This window comes from Macrobrachium rosenbergii, chromosome 44 (genome assembly GCF_040412425.1).
Source record: "Macrobrachium rosenbergii isolate ZJJX-2024 chromosome 44, ASM4041242v1, whole genome shotgun sequence".
Lineage (NCBI taxonomy): Eukaryota > Metazoa > Arthropoda > Malacostraca > Decapoda > Palaemonidae > Macrobrachium > Macrobrachium rosenbergii.
Genome location: NC_089784.1, coordinates 17,403,004 through 17,424,215, shown reverse-complemented (window position 1 = coordinate 17,424,215; position 21,212 = coordinate 17,403,004). Strand labels below are relative to the sequence as shown.

The following is a 21,212-nucleotide window of genomic DNA, read 5'->3' as shown; positions in this document are numbered from 1 at the left end:
ATACAATCTGGACTTCGAAAACAGGACTGGTTGAGTTATTGACAGCATGAAAGAACATCAAGGTAACATATATTCTTTAATTAAGATTTAATATATGAATATGACTAATTAGATAAGAACGTTTTATGAAGCAATGTTGAAAAGAAACGAACCTATACGCATATCTACTCTGATAATAATAAAAAATGATGGCATTTTGTTACACAATGAAACATTCGTCTGTCAAAAAGGTATCCTACGAAGAATATCAGCAGCGTGTACTGATTTCAAAACACCGCTACAATTGAAAAAAAAAATCTTCTCAACACATCTTCAAGTACTGGCGGAGGAAGCTTCGTCTTTAAAAGCCCAGAGTCTGGGGCATTCGACCAGGAAATCTTCTGAGTCAAGGGGACCAGGCAATAATCGTAAATGCCTTGAAGCCTGCTCTGCCATTAAGCAGGAACGCCCCCGCCCCGCCCCCAACCCGCTCCAAAGAAAAAAAAAATACTCTCTGGAATTGTGTGGGTGAAAGGATTTTCTAAAACTTACATTTGAACTGATATAACCATAAGAGGTTGTGATAAAGGATACTTCATAATTATATTTTTTTCTCTACATACCAGGGTAAACATAATCCTAAAATAACCTTTTTTCACTTTTTGTTTGATTGCATTCTTTCATTCGCGTGGTTGTGATTCTCTTTTGTATAAAAAATCAATGAGAAAGAGCAGAAATAATAACCTTCCGTTTCTCAAATTCATTGCGTCCTTTTTCTTTTATTTCTCTTCTGAAGGCTTTTCAATTTTCAGTTAAGTCCTCTTCCAATAAAAGTTTTTCATCATGTCGTTCTTTCTCACTTTAATCACTTCCTCTTACTCCAAGTAAGAACTTTCTCTGTATTTCTCTTCGAAAAGATCACCATTTTGGATTTAAAACCAGCTCCATTTTTCACGACCGTTAAGTGTCCACAATTCTTTTATTCATAACATCCTTTATTAGTCAGAAAGGAAAGGGTATTTTTAAAAGTCGATGAGAATTGAAGCATTTTTAAAAATAATTAACTTACATCATGTGCTCAACATACATGTCTCAATAAGCACCTGATAGGAAGCTGGTAATTACGGAATTTTACTCGCCTCGGGAGATGAAGAACCCGAATTTCAATCTTGGATGAGGAAGGTACAACATATGCAGAACAAACAAATACACCTATATACATATATATGTATACACACATATACATATATATATATATATACATATACATATACATATACATATACATACATACATACATATATATATATATATATATATATATATATATATATATATATATATATATATATATATATATATATATATATATTGTGTGTGTGTACAGGTATACGTATAAGTATAGGCTTAATATTTAGAAACTTTTCCTAGAGAGGCAATTAGCTGGACACGAAGTCTGGCGATCTAATTATATGTTTTGATACTAGGCTTGAGGACGGGAAGTTTTTTAATGACATACAGCCAATGTTGCTGAATGGTGTTTTGAATAAGGGAAAAAAGAGAAGCACTACTTCTGCATGAGAGGAAGAGATTGAAATTTGGATCATTTATTATTTAAGGATTCTTTTGCTGTTATCGTCCAAATATGTTTATGGATATTTCAAATCCTTATTTCATTGTTGCTGGCTTTAATCGGAAAATATAGAATGATTTAGCAAAATATTTTATTTTGATTTCACTTGTACTAGTCCTAATGTATTTTGTTGTTATTATTATTATTATTATTATTATTATTATTATTATTATTATTATTATTATTATTATTATTATTATTACATGCAGTATAAGAAATATTCTCATAAAAGTAAAATTGCTATATAAATTGCTAGTTGGTCAAATCTTCATCAGTTCTCTCAAACAGTAATTGTAACTCAAAATATATTTTTTTAGGAAAAAAGTTTATTTTCGGTCCTACACCTTTGAAGTAAACACAGTAATAGTAATGCGTGGGGAAAGCGGAAACATTCTGTGCTCTCAGAATTTTTACAAGCCGCACAAACTTCAGACTAGAAATATGTACCAACTTTGCACTTCCGAAGGTGTGTTTGCGAGGAACTTGGTCAGTGACACTTTATAGCGTGGCGGGGGTACTCCTGCACATAGCAGTCCAGGTAACGTAAAAACAATAAAAACACAATTCTAAACTTTTTGAGGCAGGCATGTCTTGCAGCTCAACAAATGACAGATGGACCATTAGCGTGAAAATCTACAAGTACTGTAGACTTCCACACTAAGATTTTGCTTAACGGACAAAATAATTTAAAACTAATCGGATAATGAGAAAATTACTCTTCATGATATGAAATTTGGTTCTTCACAGAATAGTTACAGAGTGCTTTAGGAGCAAGAGCCCGCGCCAAAGAAGGCTGACTTAATCCAAAAGAACAGCAATATAATTAAGCGCAAGCTGATAAGACTAAGGTCTGGAAAAAATCCATGGGCCCTGATATAGGAAAAGTTCTAAATAATTCAAAACATATTAGGCATAGCGGTGGCACTTTTCATATACACGAAAATTATCTATACCTACCTACAATATTTGTACGTTTTAACCAAAGGTGAAACCTTTTCACTGTTTGTCTCTGTCTTTACCTATCTATCAAAGGAATTATCAGTCGATCTACCAATCAAACGTTGCGAAAGCTTTGCCGAAATGTAAAATTTCCGTGAGTTAAATCTCTGATTCACAAAGGAAAAAAAGAAATTATGAGAAAGTATTACCCATATTTATTTTGCTACTTCGGACTTATTAATCCAGATGTTTTGGATAATTTCGTATGAAAAACCGGTACGCGTTCAAGAGTTTAGTAAACAGTGCCAGTCAGAAGAATTATTTTCCCTTTTTGCTTTTATAAGGTTGAATGATGCGCTGTGTACTCATATAATATTTATGTGTTTGCAGCCTCAATGTGATTTAAAATTTGAAATATATAAAATATAAATCTCGACGTATAAATGAAGAAGATCCTAAATTTATATTCACAAGGGTGTTTCAAAATACATTTCTCGAGTGATGCACAGAAAGGAACACAAATCATTATTAACGAAGATCTTTCATATTCCTAATCAGATTTTCTAAAAATTAATTTCATAATCAAATAACTCTGCCTGGAATATCTGAGTTATAACGGGGTTGAAACTTACATTTCCTTTGGAAAAAAGATATGAAAATTTATTAGAGCAGGGTGTTAATTTTGTGTTAAAAAGGGACGTAGCTAAATGTAGATCCTGTGAAATATCTTTCTTAGTCCCAATGTAATACGCAGTGGCAAATGACCATGGTATCTGAACTTCATTAAGGTATCAGTCAGTCAATGGAACAGGTGTAAATCATGTCAAACATATTGTCTCGAGATTGCTGTTATTATCTTTGCGGGGTTCAAGAACTGTAGATTCCATACCTCCTCCCCCAATACCGACATTTTGTTTCTATTTTATTTCTAATCGTGCTTTTGCAATTGCCTATCAATTTGAAATGATCTATTTCCTGTTGATGGGTGTAAAAGTGATGTTGTCCAGGACTATAATTATTAATTTCTCCCCTTTAAAATGTTCATTTTCTATCCCTTCCCTCTCCCCAAAATAGCTCTTTCTTGCCTGATTGTGTACCTGTTCCCACCACTACTTAGAAACAAAAAGTCGGTAGAGGGGAAAGAAGTAAGATGGAGGGGGTTATACATGGCAGCGTGTCTCGACTGTGCAGAGCTTTAATTCCGTGAAAGCTGTAAATCCTGCAAAGATTGAAGAAAACAACAAAAAACAAACATTATGCACTACAATCAGTCGTCGGCGGTTGCCAAGCACAGCTGGGAAAAGATCACAAAATAGACTGGGCGTATATGAACTTTCTATACAAGAACACAAACAAACGGCCAGACTGATTGTAGAAAATGCCTTCATAAAAAGTTAAGTATATCTGAGTTTAACCAGACCACTGAGCTGGTTAACAGTTCTCCTAGGGCTGGCCCGAAGGATTAGATTTATTTTACGTGGCTAAGAACCAACTGGTTACCTAGCAAAGGACCTACAGCTTACTGTGGAATCCGAGTCACATTATGACGAGAAATGAATTTCTATCATCAGAAATAAATTCCTCTAATTCTTCATTGGCCGCTCGGAGAGTCGGACGCTGGGCCAACAGCATGCTAGCCAAAAGCTCTACCCACCCCTCCAATGAAGAACTAATGCCTTCATAACATGAGCAAACAATGTAACGGTAGGTAATACTGGAAGCGGATTGGAGGATAGCCTATCTATAAAAATCATATGCATAACAACAGAAAACAAGACACGCAAAAAGATGAGAGACTACATGCACAACACACGCCTGGAAGAAGCGCCGGCAGAAAAAAGCCAAGGTCACGTGGGTGGAGCTACGCAGGAGAAGGAGGATCATTCAAGGATTGAAGAAAGCCAGTTCACGGAATTAGAAAAACAAGGTCTTTAATTTCCTTCCCCATACACATATAAACACAGCTGGTCCGCGTGTCCATTCACTCTACGGATACCAGACGATGAGGACTGTGATTCACTTTTCTTGAATATATATCCCTGCTACATACAATACAGTTTCAATGAATATATATATATATATATATATATATATATATATATATATATATATATATATATATATATATATATATATATATATATATATATATATATATATATATATATATATATATATATATATATATATATATATATATATATATATATATATATATATATATATATATATATATCTAATATAAAAATTTACTTATACAGTCGCTGCTTAGTTTTAAGTGAATTATGAAAGGGTAAGTTAACAAAAGCTAGATTTCCTTATTGTAAAAACTAAGAAAAAAAAACTGTTGGACTAAATGCCAAATAAAATGGTATGGTTGGTGCTTTAAATAAGGCAGTATGTATTCTTGATTTTCCCTAAATGTATTATTGATTTAATTTAAACTAGCAAAACTACAGAAAATGGAAATTATGGCACACTCGTCAAACCCATGAATCCAGGATTTGTCGATATTCACAAAAATTAGGTATCAGTGGAAGAAAAATGGTCAACTTAAATTTTGTCCTGTTCGCTTCACTCTAGCCTTATAAACTTGTCCACAGCTTGGTGTGAGTTGAGGAAAGACTTAGCACATTTTTTTTTCTGAGCTAGTGTTCATAATTTTTCATATACGTAACATGTTTAATATACAATATAGTGAAAGTAGACAGCGAAACCTTATGAGAAAGGTATAAAAACTGGAGCAGAGAGAGAGAGAGAGAGAGAGAGAGAGAGAGAGAGAGAGAGAGAGAGAGACAGAGTGAGGGGAGACAGAGAGAATCTGAGACTCTGTTTTGTTAGTTAATTCCTCTGAGAAAAGAGAGAGAGAGCAAGAGAGACCACAGAAAGTATTAAAACTTATGGTGTCAAATGATATTCAGTTGCTGCAAGGAATGTACCAAACCCTTTCAGTTATATATATGTTTATATTTAGAAAGACTGCCTACGTTTCTTCTATACTTGTAAAAATAGAAGCATTGAATTTTCTATGATTAAGCTTTTCTCTAATTTAAATAAAAAATAAATTACACCCTAAGAACTGAATTCTTCATTGAAAAGGCAATCTAATTTCGAAATTTTGCCACAATTTACACGCAATATAACGGCAAACAAACGTGTATGAAAAAAAAAGAAAACCGAATGGCTCTTATATAAAGTTACCCTAAAATAGTATATAGTTAATAATACCACGAAATAATTCTGCCCTAAAATAGCTTACAGCTCATAAAACAGTGAAGTCAAATAACATCCCTAGATATACGACCATGACACGAGATTCCCACTCCAGGGAATTCTGCTCAGGTACGCAGTTTTGGATTTCATAAAATAGAAATGAACAATTTGCTTTTTTTAGAATCCAAATATACTGGTTATTATACTTTAGTTATTTATTTCTCCAAGACACCAAATTAAGAAAAGATTTTAATTTAATGGAATAGATTACACATTTTTTTTATTAACCTTCAGTTACTTTTCAAAGTAATTCTTGATGCTATTCATTCTCATGATAAACAAAATGAGAGATGCATTGCCTCTTTACGAAAACATTTATTTCCTAATATAGCAGAACACTGTCACTATTTAATAATGAGGAATCTTCTATCACAAACACAGGTGAAATACCCGCAAACGCACACATACACACATTCACAATAAAGAAAGAACTTTTTTTTTATAGTATTAGTTTTAAAATTACCAAATGCAAATAACCGAATGAATATCTTTTTTTTTTTTTTACACATTTTACATTCCAGTTTCTGCGTTTTGAAGGAGAAGCTTGCCAAAGGTAATACGACGATAACTCTTGTTGCTATTAAGTCAACTTCGAATAACTATAGAAATAAATGGAAAGAATTCTAATCTCAGCAGAGGTGATGATGATATAGTTACGTATGTTGTAAACAATGTAACCTCAAAGCTTTTCAAGGATATTGATTTCTTACATTTTTCTGTATTTCATCAGCAATCACTTGCATAATTATCCCTTTTTAAGGATGAACATTTTGCCCACTTTTCTTCCAAAATCGCAATAATTTTCATGCTAGGTTTAGGTCGATTGTTTTAAATTGGTTATTAGTAAATTCTATTTTTGAACCATATTTATAGGTCTTTATGATACCTATAACTATGCTTAAATGTCCTTCATAGCAATGCAAGTCAGTTTACTTTACTTTGGTTTTGTAAAATGAAGTGTAATCGAAATCTTGTAAAAATATCTATTCTCTTCTGCTTCGAGGTAGTGCGTGATCTAAAATCTTAGAAAATTATTTTTCATATAGTTCCGCTACTCTCTCTCTCTCTCTCTCTCTCTCTCTCTCTCTCTCTCTCTCTCTCTCTCTCTCTCCTCTCCTCTCTCTCCTCCTCCTCCTCCTAAGCAAAAATCTAATTCCTTGTTCATGGAGCATGGTTTCATATTTTGCAGTATGCAGTAACAGGTGAAATGTTCGAAATGCTTGAATCCTTTTCTTATTTCCAAGAATGAATCTTTAAAAGACATATTTAATGATAATTGTATCAATGGAGGAAAGCACTCCTATATCAAATTTAGACTTCTAAGATTACCCGATACAGAGTATTGGATAAATTACTCATTTTATTGTATTTTACCAGCTTTTTGCTCATTTTTAATTCTTGCTTCTACTTTTGACAGAACCACTGGTTCGTGACCCTATTACACGTTTGTGTTCCATATCGTTATTGAATGATGTGCTTGTCTATAGCGGTAAAAAAATTTTACTGATATCCATAGAACATTTCATTAATCACATTAATCATCATCAGGCATATCACCTTCATCTATTTCTTTGCAATTATCATCATGATTGTGGTTGTTTTTCACCCTTACGAAAAGAAAGCCCGGTAGCAGACTCCAGGCTTGGATGCACTTAATAAATCAAAATAAACCGAACCTTGCTTAGTACATCTTCGTGACTGCGAGAGATATACATACCTTCACAAAGACAGAGAGAGAGAGAGAGAGAGAGAGAGAGAGAGAGAGAGAGAGAGAGAGTCTGTAGTGGTATTACCATAAACTCCAGCAAGGCCGATAACCTGTCAAAACAACAGAGGGGAGCCTGAAAATCGCTTTATATGCAGTAGTAGATTGGAAAGGAAATAAGATTACAAAAGCAAAGTGATTCTAGATATCATGGAATCTAGATCCACTACCGCAAAGGGATTTGCAGCAAAACACTTTGGCGAAAAGATGGAATTTGTAAATATTGCATAAAATGCACACTCTCCGCAGGAACATTTTACGGTAACGAAATTATTAATCTTTTGAGCAGTTGCTCTTCTTTTCAGTTGCTTAATAAGTTTGGGGATCTTTCTTACTGTTTTGGAAATGTAAGTGAAATTATTTCTCAACGATTTCGGTGCATCTTGCCCCCCCCCCAAAAAAAAAAATTATGTTCTAGTGTATACTTGAATAAATCGCGTTAATTAGTTTTATCCGAAAATAATTATTACTTCTTCATATGAAATAACAATCATATTATGAATTTATGCTTTTTATATATGAAATAGCGGCGAGTACTAAGAGACAAAGGAATCTTCAAACTTCCACCTTACTTCCAAATCTCCTCTAACATGGAGTGCCAACGCTGTTTTGATCTATCAGATTAGTCAATCTTCCTTCGTCAGTCTGTCAGTTTGTCTGACAGTAGTGTGTCCCATACATCATACATACGTATATACATACACACACATACACACACACGTTTATGATTTTGTAACTTGACCTATTATGCAATCTCCGGCAGAGGAGCATGGTTTGAATGTACAACGAGATACAAAAGAAAATATTATATTCCATGGCAATTTCCACTTTTTTTTTTTGGACTAAGAGCAAATTCAACAAGCACATGATAGCATATCGGTTTCTTAATAATTTTGCCCTGTGTGTCTTTCATGCAAGAAATATATCTGAAGTATTAAATGTACAGTCAATACAGGTTTTGGTCCGTTATTTTCTCTTAGACAGTTTAGTGTTTACTGGGGCTTACAGAGATTATATTATTCTTTAATTATGGTAGAAATCTCAGCATGCGCCACACCGAAAATTAATAAAGTACAATTTTCAAACTGGGCAAACTTGATATCAGATCAAAATATAAAAAGAATAATTGATATAAAAATAATTTACACAACGAGTATGCAAGTTTAGGTTATCAATTTAAAATAAAAATGAAAACTGTGCAGCTCTTGCATCAGATTCTATTTCCACAAGAAAAAGTATATCTCTTTTATCACAAACAGTAATAGGAAATTCATATTTATGGTATCCAAGAATTCGTCACGAATTCATGGGTACCATAAATATAAAAAAAATATTCACGGATATTTGTGACGAATGCAATTGCTGCCGATGCGTAAATATTATGTTGGTTAAGTTTGTTACTTTCCCGCTGAAATAATTTCACTTGTATTGTTGGCACCTATAACGGTGCCAGACGCACGATCAAGGCTAAATTTAACCTTAAATAAAATAAAAACTACTGAGGCTAGAGGGCTGCAATTTGGTATACTTGATGATTGAAGGGTGGATGATTAACATACCAATTTGCAGCATTCTAGCCTCAGTAGTTTTAAAGATCTGAGGGCGGACAGAAAAAGTGCGGACGGACAGACAGATAGCCATCTCAATAGTTTTCTTTTATAGAAAACTAAAAATGGGTAGCCGCTTTCTTAATTTGTTTTCAGATACCTAAAATGCTACAAGGGTAAAACAATAGGAATTTGTTTGTCGTGGTAATTCAGTTTGTGGTGTCTCTATTTCAGAGATGGTCAGTGAAAAGGATATGAAGAAAGGACAAGGGAAAGAGGAAAATCCACCAACCGAATTGAAGGAAAATAGAATTTCATTCCCTTTCTTCCGTCTCGCCTCATTTCGATTTTCATGGTTCATATTTCATGTAATGATACTCTGTTGATGCTTTATTATTATTATTATTATTATTATTATTATTATTATTATTATTATTATTATTATTATTATTATTATTATTATTATTATTATTATTATTATTTCGACAAATTATTTTTATTCATCAAATGCTATTTCGAAATAATGGAGAATATATGCTTACTTTTTTACATAATTTTTCACTATAATATTTAAAAGTTTTCTCTGATTTAAATCTTATTACAAACGATGTAAAAGCAACACAGGTTGCAAAAAAACTGTAAATAAACTGACTTTCATAGGCATCCACGTATGAAAAGGGCTTTACGTAGATTTGAAAAAAGTTTACTTCCAAAGGTGGTACTACAGATATTTATTTTTTTTTTTTTTGCTACAGCTTAAGTTTCAGTTCTAAATTTCACAATCTAAAATTTGAAATTTTTATTATTTGATATATTGTCTGGTTTCATAAAAGCTGTATTAGGGGTAAACATCAAAGAAAATTAAATGGCGTTATTACCTAACGGCTACAGTAAATTTATTCCACATTCCATCTCTGGAAAGCGATTTTTTAATTGTGCAATCTCATACCTTAAAATGAATAAACCAGGAGCAAGCATGATTACAGTACCTTCATATTTTCACCACCTCTGTCTACTTTTCTTGTCACTAGTCCTGACAGTTGGAGCCTCGCGAATCCCTGTACATTTCCTTTCGAACTGAAACCCCAATATACATATTATATTGTGAAGAGTTTCTAAATGAGTAGGTGTGAAATTCATTACCATTCGTCCTGTTTCATACGCTACACCTCTGCAGTTGAATGGTCAGATGCTTGTATAGCGTCGGGAGACACAAAACTCATTTTGAAATCCGTGGGAGGAAGCTGTCTTTCCTTTAGGCATGATAATGTGATATAGCTAACGAGGTCTTGCCAGGGAAAGAGAGAATCAGTAAAAGATTTGCATGCAAATGACATGGAACCCATCTTTCCTCTCTTTTCCTCTCCAATGTGCTTTCCCCTGAGAGTTCATAGCTATTCAGGATGGCTCACAGTATGAGAAGGTATGTACATTGTAGTTTTGTTAAATTCATCGAGTCTTCCATTTAGAAAGCACATTTCACCTCGCTGCCGTTAGTTTTTATGGTCAATAGTATATTCAGAAACGTTTTACCGTTCAGATGCCACGGTTTTATTTTCATGAATATTTCGTTTAAGGTGTAACTTCTGGTGCATCTAATTTATAAGCTTTACATTACCATATTCCACAGCCAATTATTTGTTGCTTCTTTTTCCAAAGTTAGTTCATATTCGTGTTTTTTTTTTCATGTAGATCCAATACTCAGAAACGATTACTTCCTAAGAACAGTTAAAAAATTAAAATGTGCTTGAAACATGAAAGTAACCTGAAGCTCATCAGGGTCTGAGTAATAAATCTTGAGTACACAGGCTATCAAGGTTTGAAAAGATTAAGAGAGTACTGAGTCATGACATCTTTTGTGTGCAGCGTGAAAGCTGAAATACTAGCAAAAAAAATGGACTAAGTAATGCTTATCATAACCACGATGTAAAAAAATTCCATTTATTTCATACGCATAAATAAGGTCGACCTCTTCTATTCTCTTAAATCGTGTACCTCTTTGGGTTCTATTCTCACACATGGAGAGCTCTGTCCGAAAGGTAGCAAAGTACCCTCGCTCTTCTTCCTAGTTTTCTTTTCACGTGTGAAGTTTTGTTTCTAAATGACTCTAACTGGTAAGATAACTTTCGGCTACGTTCGTTCGGACTCAGATCTTAATCGACTAATTTGAACAGGAAATTATGGTAGTTAAAGAAAACTTGGTGTAATTAAACTAGAAGCCTGGGCGAGAGATTTGAAAATGATGTGGAATATTAGATAACAAATTGTAAAGTAAATGACCCGAAAAAAAAAAAACAGAAAATCAGTTCATACTGCTTCTGTATAAGTTAAGGTAAGTGAGGGCATTGCTTCTTATTTGATTCACCTAGAAATTAAGTAAACATAGTTAACTCAATGAACTTTCAATATACCTTATTTATAGGTCTAGCTTTCTATCTGTCTGTCTATTGCATGAAATAATTACATACCCCAAATTAAATCTTTTCAACAGCATGAAAGCCGCTTTGGCTAGAAAAAGAGAAAGCAGTTTTCTAATTCTTTTCGTCAGAGCTGCATCACTTGCATCAGCGTCCGAACCCCTGCGAAGAGGCTTTGCCAAATCCTTCGTGTCGTTGCCAAGATTTCTCAAAGGATTTTCCAGATCTGGAAAAGACTTTTCAGGAGAATATATTCGTCCGTTGTTGGTTTCCTAACAGGTATCCGTAGTTCTATCAGTCTTTTTTTTTCGCCTTTACTGATCCAGAAGAAAGGATTCTGGACAAAATATTTATCTTGGATATTTTTAACTATGTTATTTTTTTTTGTAAATGGCAATAACATACAAAATACCTGTTAAAGCAATTCTTTACAAACAATTGTTTTCTCATGAATTAATTACTTTTATGCAACTCTTCGTTAAAATGACTAATATTTCCTATAAAAGGGAGTATGAAGATGTGGAAAATGTCCCTGTTTAATAGAATGTGGGTAAAATAAAAAAAAAATCACAAATTGCTTTAAAATTAAAGTGGCACATTCTCTCCACTACTCAGGCTTTCACAAACTGGAAGACACAAAGACACGAACGGGAACTAACACGTGGCAAAAACTACTCACTAGGAAGTTGCAAAAAAAACAAGAAAAAAATGCGCCAATTTTTCTTCGGCGCAATCGAGTTTTCTGTACAGCGTGTAATCAAGGCCACCGAAAATAGGTCTATCTTTGGGTGGTCTCCGTATAATGATGTATGAGCCGCGGCTCATGAAACTTTCAGCCACCGCCCAGTGGTGGCCTGTCCTAAAGCGTTGCCAGACGCACGACCATGACCCACTTTAACCTTAAATAAAAAAAAAAAAAAAAAACTACTGAGGTAAGAGGGCTGCAATTTGGTATGTTTGATGATTGGAGGGTGGATGACTAACATACCAATTTGCAGCCCTCTAGCTTCAGTAGTTTTTAAGTTCTGAGGGCGGACAGAAAAAGTGCAGACAGACAGACAAAGCCAACCCAATAGTTTTCTTTTACACGTGTTTGATGATTGGAGCGTGGATGATCAAGATACCAATTTGCAACCCTCTAGCCTCAGTAGTTTTAAAGATCTGAGGGCGGACAGAAAAAGTACGGATGGACAGACAAAGCCTTCTCAATAGTTTTCTTTTACAGAAAACTAAAAAACTAAAAAAACCACAACTCAGCACAGAACAACGAGGCTTTCTCGTTCAAACACTCATTTGTTCTTTTGGATAAGTAGATGGTCGGAAGCATGGCAGACTAACTTCCATTACTACCTCGTGATAATTTAATTCTAGCTGGTAGGTAAAACTTTCCTGATGCTGACCATTAATCTTCAAACATAAGCCGTTTCAGATGAATATTCCTGAGGCTACAAGATAAAGCAATATTGCGTTATAATCAACGACCGGTTTTTGTTGTTTTAAAGATGTGCTTGAAGTATGATTGACGTTTTGAGGATTGCGGGTAGAACCTCCAGGATGGGCCAGTGACAGCTGGGTTACTCAGTCAGAATTAAGATCGCCTGTTACCCCGGCCCTGGGCAAGCTGTTTCCCGGAGACGGATGTCCATCATACTCACATCTGTAGTTATTGGAAAGCAAGACAGAACTAGGATTTGGCTTATCATATATATATATATATATATATATATATATATATATATATATATATATATATATATATATATATATATACACAGTATATATATATATATATATATATATATATATATATATATACATATGTATATATATATATATATATATATATATATATATATATATATATATATAATATTTTCTCAGCAAGTTTCTATGGGAGAGGTTGGTACCCCTCTACACCTGGATTAACTGAAAAACTGAAGCCCAGGAGAGATCCACGGACCTAGTAAACTACAACTGAGTCCTGCACCACTTGCCCACAGCCCCTACTAAAGGCGGCCAACACACTGTGTGTGTGTGTGTGTGTATGTGTGTGTTGCGTGTGTGTGTATGTGTTGCGTGTGTGTGTGTGCGTGTGTTGCGTGTGTGTGTGTGTGCACGTATGTGCGTGTGTACGTATGAGAGAGAGAGAGAGAGAGAGAGAGAGAGAGAGAGAATTATGGGAATCTCGCCATTTATGCTATGCCGAACTTATGATGATTTATGTATGTATGTGCAAACTGTTGAAATAAATTCTGAATAATGATCTCCTGCAACGAATAATGGTTCCAGTGTCCTTTTTTTTTTTTTTTTGTAAAAGTCGATAAATTACGTCTGCTTCATTTTCCAACTGGTTTATTTGAACATTTCCTGATTATTTTTTTCTATTTTTTTTTAAATAAACAAGGTAACACGGTCTCTTACTTCGCGGAATTACATTCATTAGTCTTTCGATGTTTTAAAGTAAGGACTGCAGGAGTGCAGTAATTGGGGTCTCTCCTGAGGTTTTATTTTGCCGAGATTGAGGCCATCATGAAATATGCAGCGTTTGGTAAACACATGCCAACTGACATCTTCGTTGCTAGAACTGTAAAATACCGCAACGGTGTTTTCTTATACATAATTAACCTGGATAGTAAATTACTTTTCTCGGTATTAAATACTTGAAAATTAAATTTCGAACCAGATATCTTTTTTCCGTTTTTCTGAGATATACGGTAGGTTAATTCATCTTCACTAATAACTTTTTTTTTTTTTTTAGTAAATTCCAGTGAAGGTTACAGCTGAAATAAACAAGCCAACTTTATCAACTTACATTCATCCAGTAAGAGGGAAGCAATATCCATAGTTGAAACTGGAATATAAAATTTAGGCCAAAGGCCAAGCGCTGGGACCTGTGAGATCATTCAGCGCTGAAAGGGAAATTGAGAGTAAAGGTTTCAAATGGAGTAATAGGAGGAAAAACCTCACAATTGCACCATGGAATAATTATTAGAAGAGGATGGAAAGTAAGATGGAAGAAAGATAATATTAACGGAGATACAGTAAAAGGAATGAAATGGCTGCAGCTAGGGGCCCAAGGGAAGCTGCTAAGAACCATAAGTAATGCCTAAAGCGCACCACGTGAGGTGCACTGACCGCACTACCCAACTACGGGGGAATATCCATAGAGACAAAAATAATCCCCTATTACTTCAGTAGTTGGTATTAACTGAATCATAATAACTGAACCATAATAACCGATTCATAATCACGCCTGTCATGCGTCGTTGGAATGGCTAAAATAAACTCTTCTATGCAGCTATATACCTTCTCTTCTTATATTATGGTCATTTCAATATGGTGATCAAGAAAATTCGTAAATCAATATGCAAATTGTACCTGTCAGTTTTTATCACTTTTGATAAATAAACGTGGAGTTTCAACTATTAGGGTAACTTCATATTTCAAAAAAATCACAAAATTACGGGATTCTTATTCGAAGACTACCTTATATATATTTTCTTTTCCGTTTTTTTTTTTTTTTGGCTATTTGCAAACTGGGATATACAATATTCAAGAGACTGTTAAGACTATTTAAAATAAGAAATAATATTGCGATCATATTTTCAGAATTATCTTCTTGACTTGAAAACCTGACTCGCGGTGAAATAAGAGGTTCACTTTGCATACAATCTGGAGCGATTCTGTCATCGTCAACGTTTAAAGGCTCCTTTTGTTTGGTTTCGGAAAACGTTGGCGCTTAAAGGGGGAAAAAATCGAATGGCGTGAGCATTTCAGATTAAGGTCAAGATTATAGCGTATTTATGAACGGAACACCAAGTTAAAGGAAGAGGGAAGTGAATCACTGTCGGAGTGACAAGTTGGAGATTAGACTTACGGGAGTCAGTCGTAATGTAATTTTCCTCAGGAGTTTACTTAAACACACATGCACACGCACTCAACACACACACACACACACACACACAAATATATATATATATATATATATATATATATATATATATATATATATATATATATATATATATATATATACATACACATGAATTGTTGTAATATGAGCTGTATGCACTGTGAATGCTGAGAAGAAATTCGTTTTTAAATTGCGTAATATATTTGAAAGTTTCTTAAATAAACCTTTTCTGAGATAGCGCATTTTCTCTGTCACAATATAATTATGACTCTTTCCTTATGCATTTAAAATGATATTAATATAAGCATTTCCCTGTTAAAGAACAGAGCATCAGTGGATAGAAAAAGGGTTGTAAGATTTTATGATAATTACCGCATGTGGTTCATCAACAAAGGTACATGGCGAAATGAAACTTGATATTACGAAGATATTATTCACCCTTATATCTCTAATGGTTCCTTTGTTCACCAGACGAACATATCATTAGCTACTTAATTAACTGTATTAATCACGTTTAAAAAAAGAAAAAGACTCCAAAGAACATTAATATTATGACGCGCGTATGAATTCAAGAATGATCCACGATAACGTTTCCTTATCATTCAATTATCCTTTTTATCCGTACTGTAGCTGCTATTTGTTATTACAGTAACAAAGTTTTATTCAGCTGAATTGCTACCGACGAAGTAATATAATATGCTTTCCAGTATGTGCATTATGTGCACTAGTGTACAGGCATGAGAGAGAGAGAGAGAGAGAGAGAGAGAGAGAGAGAGAGAGAGAGAGAGAGAGAGAGAGAGACAGTTTTACGGAAATCAAAGCGGGATGGGCATGTAGGTTCCCAGAATCCAATAAAATAGTCTAACGAAAAATCAAAATCCTTACCTTACGAACATCCCAGGAATCAGTAGTTATGTGGCCGCACTTGAGTAATTCGATGATTTTCATCGGGTTCAGATCTGAAAGAAAAGAAATAATGTTTATAGTATAATGGTGGATAGTGCCTGCCTTTTTAAATGAGATGTTGGATGCCAAATCATAACCCTCATCAAGAAATGAAATGTTCACTCTTTTTACAGCAACTAAGAATCCCTATGTCACTTAATTTTTCCTGTAAAAAAATGGCAAAGAAAAAATGCACAGTAATTTGTTAATCTAACCTAATGAACACAGGAGCAATAAGTAATTCATAAGAATGAGGCAATTTTCTCTGAAATGCGCATTTTATAGTGCCATCGGTGAAGGCATATTGCCTTAATATATCTGTAATAAGCCTCAAAATGGCTTATGGTGATCGTCAAAAGAACGTAATGGGTCATTTCAGATTCATACATCCCGTGATGTGCTTGATACGAAGCATACTGATACAAGTTTACAATCCAAAACGCGAGATATTTTTCATCCGCTAAATTCTGCGATTAAAGAAACGACCAGTGGCAAAGAGAACATGATTCCTATATTTACAAAAATCTACACTGATTCCTTTTCCAAGTAACCTTTCTATAAAACTTAGAAAGACACGCGGCTATAATCAAAATTCGTATAGGGAGAAATGATTTCTACTTACACAGCTTGCTGAAAATTATACTTTTGAACTTGAAGAGTCATTATAGACTTTTTTTTATCTCATGGGATTTAATGAATACGATATACAACAGAGCAACAGAATATTCTTTACAATATTCTCTTCTTTTTCTACATGCCATCGTTTATTCTTTTAAGGGCTGATAAATTACATTTAGGATGCAAGATATACTACGTATTTTAAAGTAGCTTTTCTAGTATCGTTTATCATTTTCCCTTTTTCATTATGAAAAGATGCAGAGATATACAAGTTTTACACACACACACACACACACACACACACACATATATATATATATATATATATATATATATATATATATATATATATATATATATATATATATATATATATATTTATTTATGAATATGAAAGTCTGCAATTTGAGAGAGAGAGAGAGAGAGAGAGAGAGAGAGAGAGAGAGAGAGAGAGAGAGAGAGAGAGAGAGATACTAATAAATATTCTAATAACTGGCTGCAGACTACTTGAAGATTCAGTAAATAAAAACAAAACCTACAACCTTTAATACGACTACCGACTTAGGTTGCATTTCTCAAGAGTTTTTACCTCGCAATTGTTTAATTCACAACCAATTTTAGCGACAGAGTTATAGTTATTACACAGAGTAAATATATCAAAAACATATATGAAGGATATTACTGACTTTTCTAAAGCTTCCTGAAAACTTTAGTCTTTAGTTTTTTATGATAAACATTCTAATGAATACATCCGAATCAAAGCCATTTCCGAAATAATTAGGATTTATAAAACCAGCATATACCACTGAATCTGCGGCTTGGTTAATTAATTTCCAAAATGCTCGAAATCCAACTCTTGTCATTCAAAAGTGGTGGAGCCAAATGATGGCATTCATGTCATTTGATTGACATGATTTAAATCCATTAACGTTTAATGACCCAAGACTCAGTTATTCAGCTTTTGGAGTTTATGATGAAAAATCAGTGACAACTGCTTTTTTATACATTATGTCATGGGATGACGCAGAGAGAGAGAGAGAGAGAGAGAGAGAGAGAGCCAGTTAACCAGGAGCCACAAATTAAGCTGGGGGAAATGTTTTTAGGCGAAAAAAATGTAAAAATCGTCCCGCATTTTGAGCGATTTTCAAAAATGCCCTCCAGACTTTTCAATAGGATGGCATTCGTTGAATGCCCAGTTCCAGGAGATTCTCAGTTATTGATATTTCTCGTCGCTCTCTCCTCCCGATAATGAATTCTGTTGTGTCGGTCTATATGGTTTGTCATTTAGATTTCATTAAACTTCGGTAAACTCAGTGGTTAAGAATTTTTTTTTTAATTCGGTAAAAAAAATTCTGTCTCTCACCATTTCATTTTCAAGAAATTAAGACTAAATGAATGTTTCCAGATTGCAAACATTTATAAATACAATATTTACTGGTTTGACTTTATTAGATGTGAACAATTCTGATTCCGCTTTATTTAAATAAGCGTCGAATTAACTAAAAAAAGATACCGTTAAGAGAGAGAGAGAGAGAGAGAGAGAGAGAGAGAGAGAGAGAGAGAGAGAGAGAGAGAGTAACTATACGGTTGTTACTTTTGTAATATACTGGATATTCCAATAAAGAGCCAGGAGGAAAATTCGATGAATTTTTTAAAGAACGTCTTCAGATGTGTAGTCTTCTAATGCTGGTAATTTTTGCTACATTGATATGGTCATGTACACACACAGTACATACACAGTACACACACATAACACATACACATATATATATATATTATATATATATATATATATATATATATATATATATATATATATATATATATATATATATATATATATATATATCTATATATAACATATATCCACCTGTGTGTTGCAAGAGTTATCTATACTGCAAACTTAGCATTTATGATGCATCTGATGCAGGCAAAGTTGAGGAATAAAACTTTACCCCAAAGGACAGGTGCGTTCAGCATTTGGTACAATATTGTAGATCTCCCTCTTTTATAGTGAGATTTATAAGAGAAGGAAAAACTCCTTTGATAGATAAATCAAACTTGTGTTATTTAGGATAGTACGAGCAACAGAAAGGAGGGCTATAAAAACCCATTTTAAAAAGTCAAGTACCATGAGAGTTATAAACATACACAGATAATATATGTATATACATACATACACACACACACACACATATATATATATATATATATATATATATATATATATATATATATATATATATATATATATATAATATATATATATATATATATATATATATATATATATATATATATATATATATATATATATATATATATATATATATATATATATATAGGATATTCTTGGTTGGTAGAGTGGCAAACCACAGACTTTTAGAAGCCATCCATGAATTCCAGATCTTTTTTATCTTTTTATCCTGCAAATGGATCTTGACTCTGCAGAATACGTCTCGAATACCTTTATTGCCAATACATAGAAGAAAATTTGTATAGTATAAAGAGTTATAAAAGTCTGAAATAACTTTACTACTGACTATATCCAACTCTTGTTGTTTGATAGAAAAAATGCCATCTACTCTATTCATGGTGTAATAAGGTATTTTTGTCACGAGTCTGTCTTTGTGAATGATGCTCTGTAATATATTTGATAATTTAGCATAACAAAGGCGTCGTTTTTATGCCCTAATGGTTTCATTCACTATTCATGATAAAACTTACATGTTTGCAAAACATCAAAAATTTCAAAGCAAGCTTTATTTTTGTCAAAGAAATTCTTTGATCCTATATGGAAAACTTCAATTCTTCAAAATTAAGTATGCATTTGAGAGATTAGAGAACTGCCGAACAAAAACGATTCTTTGTTAATCTTTGTAATTAAGTAAGTGATGTGTGCCCTGGCCAAAAGATATATTTTGTGGATTTTATATAGTTTTTGATGCGCCAAAATAAATGACAATAACTTCCGCTCTCTCTCTCTCTCTCTCTCTCTCTCTCTCTCTCTCTCTCTCTCTCTCTCTCTCTCTGTTTCTCTCTCTCTCTCGTATATAAACACACATAACACACACACGCACAAGTGCACAAAATACAAACACAGAGAAAATGTTGAATTTTCTGATTGTTTAGAAGAGCAAGAGCAAATACAAACTTGAAGTGAAACCAAGTCACTCTTGCGAAAGGAACTTTCCTCAACAGGAAGACCAACAAATAACAAATCCTAAACTTCGTACACTCGCCCACAAATGCTCAAGAGTAAATACAGCCTTCGCCCTGGAAAGGAAATGCGAGGATTCAGTAGGAAAAAAAAAATGTTCACGAGTGTAATACATGGCTCTTCTTCACAGGTGTGCTACTTAATTAGTACTTCCTGAACGTGCACAGCGATTGGACTATGTTTGTAACTGGCTGACTTAATACTTGGAAAGTGGTTAATAGAAATATAGCTTTAAATTTTTTAAAACAAGATAATGCAGTTTGCTACTGGAACCACTCTTTCTCTTTCTCGAAGTAGCACATAAGCGTCTAGCTACTTTGTTACACGCAAACAAAAGCTCACGTTACCTTGAACTATATGTGATGGTTAGCAATAACTCACAGTATATATATATATATATATATATATATATATATATATATATATATATATATATATATATATATATATATATATATATATATATATATATATATATATATATATATATATATATATATATATATATATATATATATATACATATATACCTGAAAGCAACATATAAAGTATATTTCCTTTGTACATGTGTGTTTATGTGAGTATATATGCAATATATATATATATATATATATATATATGTGTGTGTGTGTGTGTGTGTGTGTGTGTGTGTGTGTGTGTGTAATTTTTACAGACTTTCGGACTGTTGTACTTTTGCCCATATTTTATTACATTATAAAAAACTATGTTTAACTTGTCGTGACTTTTCATTTTTCACGCATGGAAACACACACAATTATGCGAAACAAAGATCACATCATGCCTGTTCATAACAGTCAGAAAACATAAAACGTAATTAACCTTCAAGCAAGAGCATTACAGTCATTCGCCTGCTAAAGCCACTAGGCTGGGCAGTGGATAGCTAATGGATTTTCAGACGGGCTCTCGTTGGTCGTCGGTGCCAGCTTTTTGCGCTGCTGTGAA

The 21,212-nt window shown here is 33.5% G+C and overlaps 1 protein-coding gene across 2 annotated transcripts in view; it reads right to left on the bottom strand.

The window, feature by feature from the left end:
* Positions 1 to 21,212, bottom strand: part of LOC136829368 (uncharacterized) — a 489,602-nt gene that overhangs the window by 197,529 nt on the left and 270,861 nt on the right. For both annotated transcript variants that reach the window (XR_010850369.1, XM_067087816.1), the window contains exon 2: positions 16,352 to 16,425. The gene's annotated coding sequence lies outside the window, so the exon portion shown is untranslated. The remainder of the gene's footprint in view (positions 1 to 16,351; positions 16,426 to 21,212) is intronic.